The sequence below is a fragment of the Thalassophryne amazonica genome, chromosome 16, assembly GCF_902500255.1.
Source record: "Thalassophryne amazonica chromosome 16, fThaAma1.1, whole genome shotgun sequence".
Classification (NCBI taxonomy): Eukaryota; Metazoa; Chordata; class Actinopteri; order Batrachoidiformes; family Batrachoididae; genus Thalassophryne; species Thalassophryne amazonica.
The window spans coordinates 18,443,956-18,459,746 of NC_047118.1; the positions used below are offsets into that span (position 1 = coordinate 18,443,956).

Sequence of the window (15,791 nt, forward strand, 5' to 3'; positions counted from 1 at the left end):
AGTCACTTTTGTGCGGATTAAAGTTACTAACTGGGACTCCTTTCTTGTTGCGAGAAAGAAATGAGAATCGTCCTCTGTTCTGTTCACACAGCTCCAAACGTTGCGCAGCTTTATGCTGAGTCAAGTTAGAACGATAGAATCCAGTTGGAATTAATAACTTCAAAGCGAAACACCGTTTTGCTTATTTTTATTTATGTCCAGAGATCAAGGATACAGTGACCAATTTCATATTTATTTACTTTAAGACTCAATGAAATACATAGAAAACCTGTAAAGCCTACTTTTAGTACAAAATTCACAAGAGGTATCGATAAGGGAATCGATAAGGAATCGGATCGATAAGCAGAATCGATAATGGCATTGATATCGATAAAATCTTATCAATACCCATCCCTAGTCTTATCAGAGTTTAAAAGTAGGAAGTTTCTAGACATCCAACTTCTCACTGCTGCAAGGCAATCTTCTAAGGATTTTATGTGAATGAGATTACCAGCAGTTATCGGCGTGTATAACTGAGTATCATCTGCATAGCAGTGAAAGATAATCCCAAAACACCGCAATATGTGCCCAAGGGGTGCTATATAAAGGGCGAAAAGCAGGGGGCCTAAGACAGACCCCTGTGGAACCCCAAATTTCATGTCACTAAGGTTAGAGGTAGTGTTACTGTACAAAACACAGTGAGAACGACTGGTCAAGTATGACGCCAGCCATGCAAGGGCACGCCCACTAATCCCAAAATGATTTTCCAGCCTTCCACGAAACGTTTGACCTTTGTAATTGCAAACAAAGGCTAATGTACCAAATATTAACCTTAATTTTCACAGGTGTTAAAATACTTATTTGCAGCACTAACATACAAATTATTAAAAAAATCATACATTGTGATTTCCAGATTTTTTTTGTTTTTTAGATTATGTCTCTCACAGTGGACATGCACCTAAGATGAAAATTTCAGACCCCTCCATGATTTCTAAGTGGGAGAACTTGCAAAATCGCAGGGTGTTCAAATACTTATTTTCCTCACTGTAGCTGCTGTAAACGGACCACTCTCACCAAGTGTCTGACTCTCACCAAATCATATTCAGTGTCCATAAGACAAAAGAATAAAAATATATACTTTGTAAATGCCATTCTCACTGCTAACACCTACTTTGGTGGTTTATTTCATGTGGCTTTTTTTTTTTTCTTTTTCAGGAATATTAGTTGGTCCACATGTTCAGGAAGAAGCAGACTGTGCTCTGCTGTCACAATGTCACCTCCTGTGCTGAACACTCGTTCAGAAGGAACATTTGTTGCAGGGATGGACAAGTAGCTCCTGGACAATTTTCCTGCAACACATTGCCATTCTGAGCTAAACTATCCCCCCTCCCTCCCTGTATTTTGCTATTTCCTTCTTAGCTCTCTTGCTCTCTCTGCCAGTGTAAGGTTTAGCAGCGCAGCATTCCTTACCTGCGTCTTCTCATGCTTCCCATCTTTAAAAAAAAAAAAAAGCCAAAGTATTTCCAAATGCCTGATTTTAAATGTTTTAGGTGCATCAAAAATTTCCTTTGAGTGTTTGTCGCTGCTGTCGCGGGGCTCCGTGTTTGTTTGAAATGTACTTTCAAGTTTCCGTCCATGATGCATTCAAGGTGCATTGGAGAAAAAATCTTTGCAAGCAGGCAGTGAGCGGTCCATCCACGATTCTACCCATCAAATGAATTGATCCACACTGAATAAATCGATGCACTCGCATCGCACACGTTTGTATCTAGATACCGATTTGTATCGATTAATCTCCACATCCCTAATGCGAATCCTTCTTTGTGCGCTAGTCGGCTTCAACCGTGTTATGTGTGAAGGGGCCTAAGAGTTTGCTGATATCGATGCCTTTATCGATTCCACTTATCATCCGATTCTTTATTGATTCCCTCATCAATACCTCCTGCGAATTTTCTGTGTACAAAAGTAGGTTTTTGCAGGTTTTCTATGTCAACAACATTTTATTGAGTCTTAAAGTAAATAGATATGAAATTGGTGACTAGGGGTATCAATCCAAAATTTTTCATAACTGTACCAATTTCGATACCTGCACTTTGATACCGGTTCCTGTACGATACTTTTTTATACCAATATTATAAGATCAGTTCTAACAAAAAGAAAATTACATTACACATCAGGGGTTGAAATACATTTTGTAACCTACTTGCACTGGTGCGAGTAACAAAAAAAAGTTACTTGCACCAAAAAAAGTTATTTGCACAACCAAAAGTAAGTCTTATATCAGCCTTAAAACTCCTCCTCTAATGTGTCAGACTCTTCCACTCTGGGGAGAGTTTGAGGGGAGAGCAGCAGTAGCTGCAGACATTATTATTATTTTTTATTTTTTTTACATGCGCACGCGAACATACGGAACCCAGAGAGGTCACTTAAAGTGATATTTTTTTTTTCTGGCCATGGTAATTTGTGTGCACGTTTTCCTTTAATTGAGCCACGAATTAATAAAACGTACTCTCATATTAATAAAACGTGCGCACGTTTTCCTGGCCGTGATAATTCGTGCACGTTTTCCTTTAATTGAGCCCTCGAATTAATAAAACATGCACACATTTTCCTTTAATTGAGCCTTCAAATTATAATAAAACGTGCACACGTTTTCCTTTCGTTCAAAATGATATGACCTCAATTATCATCCTTACAATGGGGAGACGCTTCGCCCTCAGCATCCTTTTTAATGTGCTTAAACTCCAGATGATGCCATGCTGGGCAGCCAGAGTTCTCTATATGTCCTTGTGTGCCCAAACCATGATGATATACCCTGACCACATCCATTCCTAATAAAACATGCGCACAATATAATAAAACGAGCGCACAATGTAATAAAACGTGCGCACGTTCTCTCACATGCAAAACATTTTGCAATGACACTTCCAGAGCTCCGTAGTTTACATGTGCGTGCGCGAACGGGACAGGAGGTCCTCAAACTGGAGCTCCTGCAGCTGCTGCAGCAAATAATGAAACTCGCTGAATTGGGAATGTCTCATGAGGATGTTGTGAACCCAGGGATGGTGCCGCGGGGTGATGTTTGTCAGCTTTCCACAACAAATAGAGCACAGCAACTCGCTCTGTGTGTGAGAGTCATTAAACGCAGGGAAGACGAAGACAGCACACTGGAAAATGTTTTTTTCCTTATTTATTCCTTTATTGGTTCATTCTACAGGTGCTTATAGTTGATAAAACTTGGATAAAGTTACTTGCACCAGTGCTAGTGCAGTATAAAATTACGTGCACCGCTCGAATAATACATGCACAAACTAGCACATGCACGTACTATTTCAACCCCTGTACATAGTACAAATCTTGAGTTTTATTTTTCAGTTTTGGTAATTTTCCACTCCAAGCAGTTTTCTTACAGAAAAAATAAGCAGCAAATAATTTCCAGTGCAAAAGAACACTTGAAAACACTGTACGAGTAGTTTTTGTCAAAAGCATCTCCATTCAGACATTACAACGTTTCCGACTGGACTCTATCTTTCTAACGTAACTCACTTGGCATAGTTACGTTTCTTCCTCGCAACAAGACAGGAGTCCCAGTTAGTGACTTTAATCTGCACAAAAATTTCTCACGATTAACATATTTTAATGGGTCTGAGAGGGGTTAAGAAGTGGATTTGCCGCTTCTGAAAAGCAGCGAAGGAAAGAACCGAAGCAGCGGGTCGGAACAGTGCTTCATTGCTTCACGCTTCAAAAGGATGCACGTACTAAGTTGCAGTTGAAGCAGAGTCCGGTGGTGGAGATTTTGAATCAGGCTGCTCGTGCTCTGTAATGTCCACAGGCGGACTTGAATGCTGAGAGGACAGCTGCGGACCGCTTTTCTTGCACGTGATTAATCTCTGGGTACCGAAACTTGGCACAGAACGATGAGGCATGTTTCGATACTTGGTACTACCAAAGCATTTCGGTCGGTGCCACAAAACAACTGCAGTTCAATACCCAGCCCTATTGGTGACTAGATGTTTGATCTGTGGACATAAAAAAAAAAAAAAAAAAAAAAAAAAAATATATATATATATATATGTGTGTGTGTGTGTGTAATGTTTTACACTGGGATACCAATAAAATACAATAAGTACAAATTGAACATAGAACAGTAAGATCTTAATCAATTCAAATAAATAGCAACTGTATCCCTGTGGAAGTGTAGACGACAACAAATTTAGCACCGTTTCAGACAAGAAAACATGAACAAATTTAGCACAGAGATTCGGACTACAAAATAATAGACTAGAAGATAAGCCAGGCTGTTGGACCAGAAAACACATTAAAAAAATAAAAACAAATAAAAGGGTTGAGTTCCTCTTCCCATAGCTGACTGAATAAAATTGACTTTAACTGTCTTTTAAAACTTGCATTGGTGCTAATCGACTGCAGTGCATCTATATTTTATCTAAGATAGATTTTTATCTGAATAGTTCCAGACGTATGGGATATGTGGGTTATATCTTCATCTTTCTTATATTGATAGCTGTAAACGTCAGAGCGCTCAAGTTGCGATACGCTCATGGCGTTATTTTCTGCCAAGTCTTGTCTTGCAGGTCATAGCAGTGAAATGTTGAAGAAGGTCATGACAACATGTTGAGTCTCACGCGTGAGACCTGACAGAACTGCTTTAAAGCATGAGTCTCACTCTGAATTAGTGAGACTTGAAAGCTCTGAAACGTTAATAATAATGACAATGATTTCATTAGCCTTAGCACACGTGTTTGCTTTAACGTTGTAACAGTGATGTCATGTTTGAATAGTAAATGTGATAACTGTAATGTTTTATAACACTATGCTACAGTGCTGAAAAAATACATTCCTCCTCAATAGATGACTTAAAGGCCCCTTCACGCAGAAACCGGAAGAAAATCTACAACCCAAAAACAAAATGGGGAACCACGAAACATTCCACCTGCTGTCGGGAGGGGCGCACGGTCGGACAGGTGTGCATGAAACAGTCCCCGCAGTTTTATGCACGCTCGTGTTTGCGAGCACGTGGAAAGTCGCTCACACAGCAGCGGAGGAAAAAAAATTCATTTGAATTTGATTTTGGATTCCGCTCCGTGCGTTCGTCACCTCGCTTTCTGATTTGCTACACATTACATTCAGCAGGCTGCGTGCTTGTTTGTGGTCAGGGGCCACCACACACGCTGCTATATTGGGCCAAGACAATCCATCATGTTGAATATCCCCGATTTGTGGTCTGAGCGGCCCCAACATCTTTCCGCGCAGACTAGAGCGCTCTTAACACACCACACAGCAGGAATATTTGATAAGATTATTTTTAGCATCCTTACGATAATCTGGGCATCCTTAAGATTGTCAGAAGGGGAAGCTTGGGTCCGATATCGGCCTAATTATCTTGTTGTGTGAAACAGGCTTCAATTCCTGTTATAAAGAGCGGATTTAGCCTCTGCCTGGACATACACCAGAAAGTAATGAAATGATTACTGTGGATAACTCTTCTGGCTTTTATGTTTTACATTAATCACCTGATGCGCTTGTCTCATGACGAGTTGGCTCCCATGTCACGAAGAGCCAGTCTGTCGCGCTGTGAACATATCCGCAGTGATCCGCTACAAATGTGATATGTTTTAATTATTACAGTGGTGGGAAATTCCACAGTGACACGTGCCTCACGGAGGCATCCCTTTCGTGCGCTGATGCGACGGTCAACTGAAGCAGTTTATTCCCACGTGATGACAGCACGCCGATGTCCGCGCTCCACGCTGTTGTTATGCAACTTCATATCCTACAAGCCAGTACAGGTGTTCCTGAGCTAAGATTTGCAAGCACAGATATTTGAACAGCTACATGTCGCAGGGAGACATGCCTACCTCTGTCAGCGGACCTCGTCAGGTCACAGAAAAAAAGGCTCCCTCTCTGTTGCTTTGTTCTGTGATTTTTAATTTCATGGATGTATGTTGAATAGTAAATGTGATAATGTGTGTGTTTGTCCTGCATCTGGCTGATGTCTGTGTTGTAATGCAACACCTTGCATGTACAGTCACGTCCAGCTCGAAGTCAGTCGACAGGCGCTGTATGTCCACAGCAGTGCGTATGAGCAAAGCGATCACACAAGAATCAGTTCACGCCTTCACCCTTATTTGTTTTATTTAATTTCCACTCTTTGTCTGTCATGTAAATTATAATTTATGTGGTGGAAGTGACATCAGCCACCATGCCACGTGCTTAGATGCTGGCCAGTCCTCATGAGGGCGTGAGCACCCACACACACGTGCACGGCATGTTCTCCAGCTGAGGTGCAGGACATAGCGGTCATCTGGTCCAGCAGCAGACTCCAGGACCTTCAGCCACAGCTGACAATGGTGGTGGTGGTGGGGGAGCGGCGACACACTCCAAAAGCCATTTGTGTTGGGGGGGCGGATGATGACAACAACACACTCCACACGCCATTTGTGTGTGTGTGTGTGTGGAGGGGGGTTTGGCACCCATGTGTGTTGCTAGGTTATGCCACTTTTGTGTGGCACTTACACACTTTTCAGGTCGAATCTGCTGTCTACTATCGTACCAGGTGCGCCTTTTCTAAGTGTCCAGCGAGCGATGTTAGATGTTCGTATGTGTGACACCTTGAATTTGGCCGACACCTTCCCGAGAGGGGGAATCAAATGAGTACGTGCAGGGCATTCGCTCTCTTGGCCGCATGTGTGTGCGAATGGTTGTGGTGTCAAGTGTATGAGGCGTTTGAGTTAGCTCCGATTTTTCACGAATGGCATGCAATTCCTCCTTCGTGCACAAGTCGGCTTCAATCTTGTTTTGTGTGAAGGGGCCCATGCCAAGCCAACAACATGCACACCTCAGCAGTGCTTGGCAATCAAGTTTTCAAAGAGTTGATCAACCATTTCACTCCAGAATACCATGAAAATACCTACCAGGCTCATCTCACTTCACCACAGTGATGGAAAAGAAATATGATACAACCTTTGAGAAGGCCGGTCTTTCTCTTTCACGCTTTCTCAATTTTAGTTTGCTTTATTGACATGAATGTATAAAAATGTTGACAGCAGTAACACATTGTGAAATAAATAATTACTTAAATGATAGAATAAACAATAGCAACATTCACAAACAAATAACAGCTGCATGCTGGTGCTATAAGCTGCAATTTACATGTGGTTCGATTAGTTGACTAATTGCAAAAATAATTGGTGACTAGCCGATTATCAAAACAATCATTTGTAGTAGCCCTACTACAAACAGTATGGTACTGTACAATAGGCATGGGCCGATATGAGATTTGTACGGTATGATAACCGTGGGCAAAAATACTGCGGTTTTACAGTTTCACGGTATTATATATAGCTTTAAAATGTGCTTTAACAACATTATGGCTATTTTCATATGAAGCGCGCGTGATTCAGGTGCACTAATTGACGCGATGTCTACTGCTACGAGTACTATACCACTGATAACTTTAAAGAAAATGCCAAAATGATAGTCACTCTTTTAGACATGTAGCATCTGCCCCGTGGGAAACATGACTTACTTGCTTAGGGAGAAACGTGGCTGGAATAACATCCGGAATGCCGGATGCTCAATACTGGCCCAGCTTCACCAACAAAGTGCTTGGAATAGATGTATTTGTCATTCTTGACATGTTTGTGGGAGAAATTTGGTTGACCACAAGCACAACTCGAGTCCATCGCTTGTACTTCTCAGTGGTTTCAAGGATGGGATAAAGTTTACTCCTTCCACGTAATCCTTTGCGGGTATCTTGAATCGCTCTGTGTCCAACACAGGCCATAGCTACGGTGCTTTGTTGCCACCGTTTTTGGCTTGAAGGGCTATTCCTCGGAAAATAAAACAAAAAAAACTGACTTGGTCCTTTTAGACGGAGGGAAAAGTTCAGTGTAGGCGTCGCCTCCTTCAGCCATGATGCATAGCTAGCTAACGTTAGCTGCCTGTTTGTAAACAGACAGAGGTGCGTGCCAGGGGGAAGGGCGGCAGTGGCTGCCTCCACTCTGCCTGTCAAGAATTCTCATAACCCGCTCATACCGTAGGGACGGTATAATGGAAACTTTTAGTGGTTTTGATACCGTGGCTTTTTCATACCGCGGTATACCGTGAAACCAGTTATCGACCCATGTCTACTGTACGATAAATCTGTGTGGAGCAGATGGTTCTCAAAAACTAAGGGAGCATGTAAGAAGGAGATCAGTGAGGAAAGCCACCAAAACAGCCACACAACCGTGAAGAAGGTATAGGCTTTGGGGGCTGCAACTGGAGGAATCATGCATAGTGCAAGTTTTGTCTGTTGCACCACCACCATTCACAGCCTCATAGTATTGAAGCAGAGAATGATTATCATACAACAAAACAGATGAAATCTAGGCTTGCATCCCTCATGTACCTTTTGGCAAATTATAGCTGAAATTTGCACATCATCTTTTTAAGAAAATCCTTTTCTGTGCCAGTCCACCATGAAGCTGTAGAACTGATGATGCAAAATTCACACACTGAAACATGCTGGACTGTTGACAAATGTGTTCCATATCAAATGATGAATTTCATATTTACAGGCTCTAGTCAGTTTGTATGTGCACTCACACGTACATTGCTTGTTTTATTCAAAGACAACATAAAAATCTGACAAGTTGTGAGTTTGTTTCATACTTTTTCAGATTGGCTTTTGTTTCCCAAGAAGTTGGAAGGAAATCTGTTTAGCACAAGCACCTCCGGAAATTGGTAAATCTTTGTCTTAAATTGAGTGTTTGTCCATCGTTTATCTCACTCTTGGATTTAATCACAGTTCAAATGCAAAGTCTACGTATTGATTAGGGTTCATTGTGGTGACTGATTGCAGGATTCTCCTTGATTGTGTTCTGTAATTAGGTTGAGCCTTGACTCATTCATTTTGGTTTTGACCCTTTTGTATTTATAGAGGGTCAGAAGGTGTAAAGTACTTGGCCTAACTTGTCAGGAATCCCGGTTTAACAAGCTGAGTTTCCCATGTATTTGATTCTCCTGCAACCCACAGCACAGAAAACTTGAAAGGAATTGTTTTGAGTGCAGAGTGAGAGAACATTGGCTTAGATCTCATCTTTGACTCGAACAGGCCTGTCTGAGCATGAAGGTGTCATAAAGTACATCACCAAATAAGGAACAAAAGAGAAAGATATATAGATATATATATATATATATATATATATATATATATACACACACACACAATACACCTCTTTCAAACCGTACAAAAAGGAAAATTAAAGAAACAGAGTTGCATTCTGCTGGAGCTGTGCAAAATTAAAAATAAATAAGTTTATAATATGTGGTATTACTCGCATTTCTTTCCACTAGATTTAAGTTGGTACTTTACGATGAACAGTCTGCGGGTTTCTACTCCTCATCTGAGTGGCGCATTGAGTCTTTCCTGTTTTGATAGGCACATTTTGTGGATGCTGGCAAACAAATATGAACATGTTGAACTCACAAGTTTCACCAAATGTAGAATGCAGGAGGCTCAAACATCCAGCTTGCTCGAGGCGCCTTCATTCTTTCACAAGACACCGTGGCATAACAGATAAGCAAAGCATGTCTGTATGTGTGGAAGTCATGCTTCACTTGCTGCCATGTTTGAAAATCAAAAATCATAAAAGATCACAAGAGATTCACATGTGGTTCCAAACCCATTTATTTAAGCTCTTAAATCTTCCCTCTCCCCTTTTCAGCATCAGCCTTTGTGGCTGCCTTTGTGTCATTCCCATCAGAATTCTGACTGCCCTCTGTTGGTTGATGTACGTAAGAATGGTGGTAAATTCTTCATAGACTGATGATATTTTGTGGAGAAATGCTTCCTGGATAACAGAAGAATCTAACACATTTTTGGTGCTCGGACTCAAAATATTTAATCTCCTTCAGTTTCTTTCATGCTTCCTGTTTTCCTTTTATTGTGTTCTACGCTAAAATTCTTGTTTTCTTTATGCAACATAATTTGGACACGCTCAGTCCGGTGTTACATGTGGGTTTATGTGTGCGCATTAGGGCTGGGTATCAATTCAAATTTCAAGAATCGATTCCGATTCAGAATTGATTATTTTGATTCGATCTTATATCGATTTGGGTTAGTGTTATTAAAACCATTTTTGAGCTGTTACCTAGTTAATTGTCTAGTTATGCAACATATTAATACTAGTATTATATTGACATTTGACAGCAAATTAATGAAGTATTGGTCGTTAATAATAATGGCTGTAAGACCGATGGAATGGACCAATCCTCTTGCCTGAATGATAGAGTAGCATTTTTATTTTACAAACATGCTGAAGGGCATAATTATTGAACAGATCCATGGCAGCCAAAAGAGGGTGCCAGAGGTAGCTGGTTCACTGCCCCAGACACAGGTACATTTCTACACGCTTCCATGTTTTGGCCTGATGCCTTGTTTCTTTTGGCTTTAAAGTAAGGCTGTAATGTTGTTGTCCATTCGGCTGCTCCCGTTTTTTTGTTCAGGGTCGCCACAGTGGATACAGCCAGATCTGCATTGGTAACTGGCACAAGTTTTACGCCGGATGCCCTTCCTGACGCAACTCCAGTTTCACCTGGAGAAACACACACAGCCGCTGGTGTTCCAAAGAGGTCTCCCATTCAAATACTAACCAGATCCTGCTCTGCTTAGCTTCTGAGATCAACGGGATCAGGCTGACACAGAGCAGACCGGCTGCAACAAAGATAAAAAAAAATATATATTATGGCTTTACATCACAAAATTTGGCCCTCAAAATGCAGGCATTAGTGTTTTCAGAGAGTTATAAATTTAAAAATTTTCTGTGGAAAAATGGTCCTGGTCTTCCCTACAAATACTTGTGTCTGCAATGCTGCTTTGGGGCATGCTGCAAGCGAACTTTTCCCACAGCTGCACAGCAAGTGCTGGTGGAAAAGACTGATTGAGAAGTCGGTCCACACCAGACAACCTTCATACGCGGTCCCATGGAAAAGGCATGTTATGAGGAAAGAAAGAAAGAAAGGAAAACACTACTGTGAATAAAATAACGGACGATTCTCTTTTCTTGCCCGTAACAGACAAGACTTCCGGTCATCATGTTTGGCATCTTTGACTTATGACTTATAGCTTTGACAGAGGTTGATGAATAAATTGTGGACCTGCTTCTAAATCAGAACCAGCAAGTCCCCATTGAATGGAGAGAAATGATCATTTTCATACCCTCAGAAATGGACCAAATGCAGCGTATTTTTTTCCGGGACGCTGTTCCAACGCTGGCGAGAAGTACACACACACACACACACACACACACATATATATATATATATATAATCAGTAGATTCTCACAAATCCAACAAGACCAATCATTCATGATATGCACACTTAATGCTATAAAATTGGGTTATTAGTAAAAAAAAAAAAAGTAGAAAAGAAAAGTTGGTGTTCACAATAATAGTAGCATCTGCTGTTGACGCTACAAACTCAAAACTATTATGTTCAAACTGCTTTTTTAGCAATCCTATGAATCACTAAACTAGTATTTAGTTGTATAACCACAGTTTTTCATGATTTCTTCACATCTGCGAGGCATTTCAAGGGCATGTCCTCTTCAGCATAAGGCAGCATGACCTCTTCAAGTATTTTGACATATCCAAACTGATCCATGATACCTGGTATGCGATATATAGGTCCAACACCATAGTAGGAGAAACATGCCCATATCATGATGCTTGCACCACCATGCTTCACTGTCTTCACTGTGAACTGTGACTTGAATTCAGAGTTTGTGGCCCTTGGACCCAGAAAGAACAATTTTACTCTCATCAGTCCACAAAATATTCCTCCATTTCTCTTTAGGCCAGTTGATGTGTTCTTTGGCAAATTGTAACCTCTTCTGCACGTCTTTTATTTAACAGAGGGACTTTGCGGGGGATTCTTGCAAATAAATTAGATTCACACAGGCGTCTAACTGTCACAGCACTTACAGGTAACTCCAGACTGTCTTTGATCATCCTGGAGCTGATCAATGGGTGAGCCTTTGCCATTCTGGTTATTCTTCTATCCATTTTGATGGTTGTTTTCTTCCACGCGTCTCTTTTTTTTTTTTTTGTCCATTTGAAAGCATTGGAGATCATTGTAGATGAACAGCCTATAATTTTTTGCACCTGTCTATAGGTTTTCCCCTCTCCAATCAAGTTTTTAATCAAACTGTGCTGTTCTTCTGAACAATGTCTTCAACATCCCATTTTCCTCAGGCTTTCAAAGAGAAAAGCATGTTCAACAGGTGCTGGCTTCATCCTTAAATAGGGGACACCTGATTCACACCTGTTTGTTCCACAAAATTGACGAACTCACTGACTGAATGCCACACTACTATTATTGTGAACACCCCCTTTTCTACTTTTTTTTTTACTAATAGCCCAATTTCATAGCCTTAAGACTGTGCATATCATGAATGCTTGGTCTTGTTGAATTTGTGAGAATCTACTGAATCTACTGGTACCTTGTTTCCCATGTAACAATAAGAAATATACTCAAAACCTGGATTAATCTTTTTAGTCACATAGCACTACTATTATTCTGAACACTACTGTGTGTATATATGTATATATATATATATATATATATATATGTATATATATATATAATCGATGTCTGGTAATTAAAATGAGAATCGATTTTAAAATTGGCGAATCGATCTTTTCAACCCAGCACTTGCGCACATAGTAACAAGCTTCTTTTTTTTTTTCATTGTTATAAAATAAAAGATAATTTCATACTGAGATGCAGATGAAGAAATTAGCTATAAAAAGCCTTGTGGAATTATGTTGACATAATCTTAATGTGCATACTCACGGACAATTAGTTCGCGCATGCACGTCAAAAAAAAAAAAAAAAAATCATACATGGAACCCGGTAGAGGTAACTTAAAGTGATATTTTTTTTCTGGCCATGATGATTTTTTTTCTGGCCATTTCTGCGCACGTTTTCCTTTAATTGAGCCCACAAATGAATAAAACGTGCTCTCAAATTAATAAAATGTGTGCACGTTTTTCCTGGCCGTGATAATTCGTGCACACCTTTTCCTTTTAATTGAGCCCTTGAATTAATAAAACGTGCACGTTTTCCATTCATTCAAAATGAACTCCATAATATGACCTAAATTGTCATCCTCGCGACGGGGAGATGCTTCACCCTCAGCATCCTTTTTAATGTGCTTAAACTCTAGATGATGCCATGCTGGGCAGCTAGAGTTCTCTGTATGTCCTTGTGCGCCCAAACCATGATAATATACCCTGACCAGATCCATTTCTAATAGGGAAATGTATTATACTCTCTGCTGGTTTTTGGCTAATAGCCAACATTTATATGTCAAGACAATATTGAGTGCATGTTTTACAAATTGTGGCCATGTTTAAGTAGATCGTGCCCTTGTTTTACTCAAACGATGCTTAAAACATGCACACAGTATAATAAAACGTGCGCACAATACAATAAAATGAGCACACATTCTCTCCACATGCACAACATTTTGCGATGACACTTCAAGGGCTCCGTAGTTCCTCGCTCTCTCTCCCCTGAAACCCTGTCATAATTGTGTTATAAACCACCATTTGTTTTATTATACATCTCTGTAGTTGATAAAATAATCTTCACGGACGATTCGTTCGCGTGCGCACATGAAAAAAAAACTGTCTGCCACTGCTGCCACTACTGCTGTTCTCCCCTCAAACTCTCCCCATAGAGGAAGAGTCTGACACATCAGAGGAGGAGTTTTAAGGTTGATATAAGACTGACTTTTGGTTGTGCAAACCAAACTAACTAACTTTTTTTTGGTGCAAGTAATTTTTTTGTTACTAGCACCAGTGCAAGAAGGTTAAAAAATGTATTTCGACCCCTGGGTCTGTAATTTTCATCATAGGTTCATTTCAACTATGAGAGACAAAATGAGAAAAATCTAGGAAATCACATTGTAGGATTTTTAAAGAATTTATTTGTAAATTATGGTGGAAAATAAGTATTTGGTCAATAACAAAAGTTCAACTCAGTACTTTGTAACATAATCTTTGTTGGCAATGACAGAGGTCAAACATTTCCTGCAAGTCTTCACCAGGTTTGTACACACTGTAGCGGGCATTTTGGCCCATTTCTCCATGCAGATCTCCTCTAAAGCAGTGATGTTTTGGGGCTGTCACTGAGCAACATGGACTTTCAACTCCCTCAACAAATTGCCTACGGGATTGACGTCTGGAGACTGGCTAGGCTACTCCAGGACCTTGAAATGCTTTTTACGGAGCCACTCCTTTGTTACCTTGTGGTGTGTTTAGGATTATTGTCATGCTGGAAGACGCAGCCACGTTGCATCTTCAATGCTGTCACTGATGAAAGGAGGTTTTGGCTTAAAATCTCACGATACATGACCACGTTCATTCTTCCCTTAACATGGATCAGTCGTCCTGTCCCCTTTGCAGAAAAATAGCCCCAAAGCATAATGTTTCCAACCCCATGCTTCACAGTAGATATGGTGTTCTTGGGATACAACTCAGCATTCTTCTTCCACCAAACACAATGAGTTGAGTTTTTACCAAAAAAAAATTTGGTTTCATCTGACCACATTATATTCTCCCAATCCTCTTCTGGATCATCCATATGCTCTCTGGCAAACTTCAATCAGGCCTGGACATATACTGACTTAAGCAGGGGGACACGCCTGGCACTGCAGGATTTGAGTCCCTCTCTGCGTAGTGTGTAGCCTTTGTTACTTTGGTCTCAGCTCTCTGCAGGTCATTCATCAGGTCCCTCCGTGTAGTTCTGGGATATTTGTTCACCGTTCTCATGATTATTTTGACCCCACGGGATGACATCTTGCTTGGGGCCCCAGTTCAAGGGAGATTATCAATGGTCTTGTATGTCTTCCATTTTCTTACAATTGCTTCCACAGTTGATTTATTCACACCAACCTGCTTGACAATTATAGAGTCACTCTTCCCAGCCTGGTGCAGGTCTACAATGTTCTTCCTGGTGTCTTTTGACAGCTCTTTGGTCTTGACCATGGTTGAGTTTGGAGTCTGACTGTTTGAGGCTGTGGATAGGTGTCTTTTATACAAATAATGAGTTCCAACAGATGCCATTAATACAGGTAACAGGTGGATGACAGAAGAGCTTCTTAAAGAAGAAGTTACAGGTCTGTGAGAGCCAGAAATCTTGCTTGTTTGTGGGTGACCAAATACTTATTTTCCACCATAATTTTCAAATAAATTCTTTAAAAATCCTACAATGTGATTTCCTGGATTTTTTTTTTCTTATTTTGTCTCTCATAGTTGAAGTGTACCTATGTTGAAAATGACAGACCTCTCTCATCTTTCTAAGTAGGAGAACTTGCACAAGCAGGGACTGACTAAATACTTTTTTACCCCACTGTACATCAAACCCAATTTTTACAGTGCATTCCATAAGCTCTCAGTCTGCCAAGGATTTCTAGTGTTTGCAAGTTTTATACTTTCTTTTGTTGTTGTTGTCGTCAATGAAACATTACTTTAGTATGTATTCAGGTTCCATATACTGAATGGACAGCTGATCTTAAAAAGCTGTTACCAGCATGCATCTGCCTTTGCTCCAACAAGTGACTTTTTTCAAAATGTGCTTCAGAAAAGACATTTGTAGAAATGCTGATTTGTGCATTACTATACAAATACCAGTAGTAGTGCAGCAGATAACTGAAACAATCCTTCAAATAGTGATACAAGGACCAATTTTGGCACAAATATACCTCAGACATTACTTTTTTTGGCCACTTGAATTTTCAGTAGGC

General features: G+C 40.4%; 1 protein-coding gene across 2 annotated transcripts in view; it reads left to right on the forward strand.

Annotated features, from left to right (window-relative positions):
* Window positions 1-15,791, forward strand: part of trip10a (thyroid hormone receptor interactor 10a) — a 73,357-nt gene that overhangs the window by 22,092 nt on the left and 35,474 nt on the right. The window lies entirely within an intron of this gene.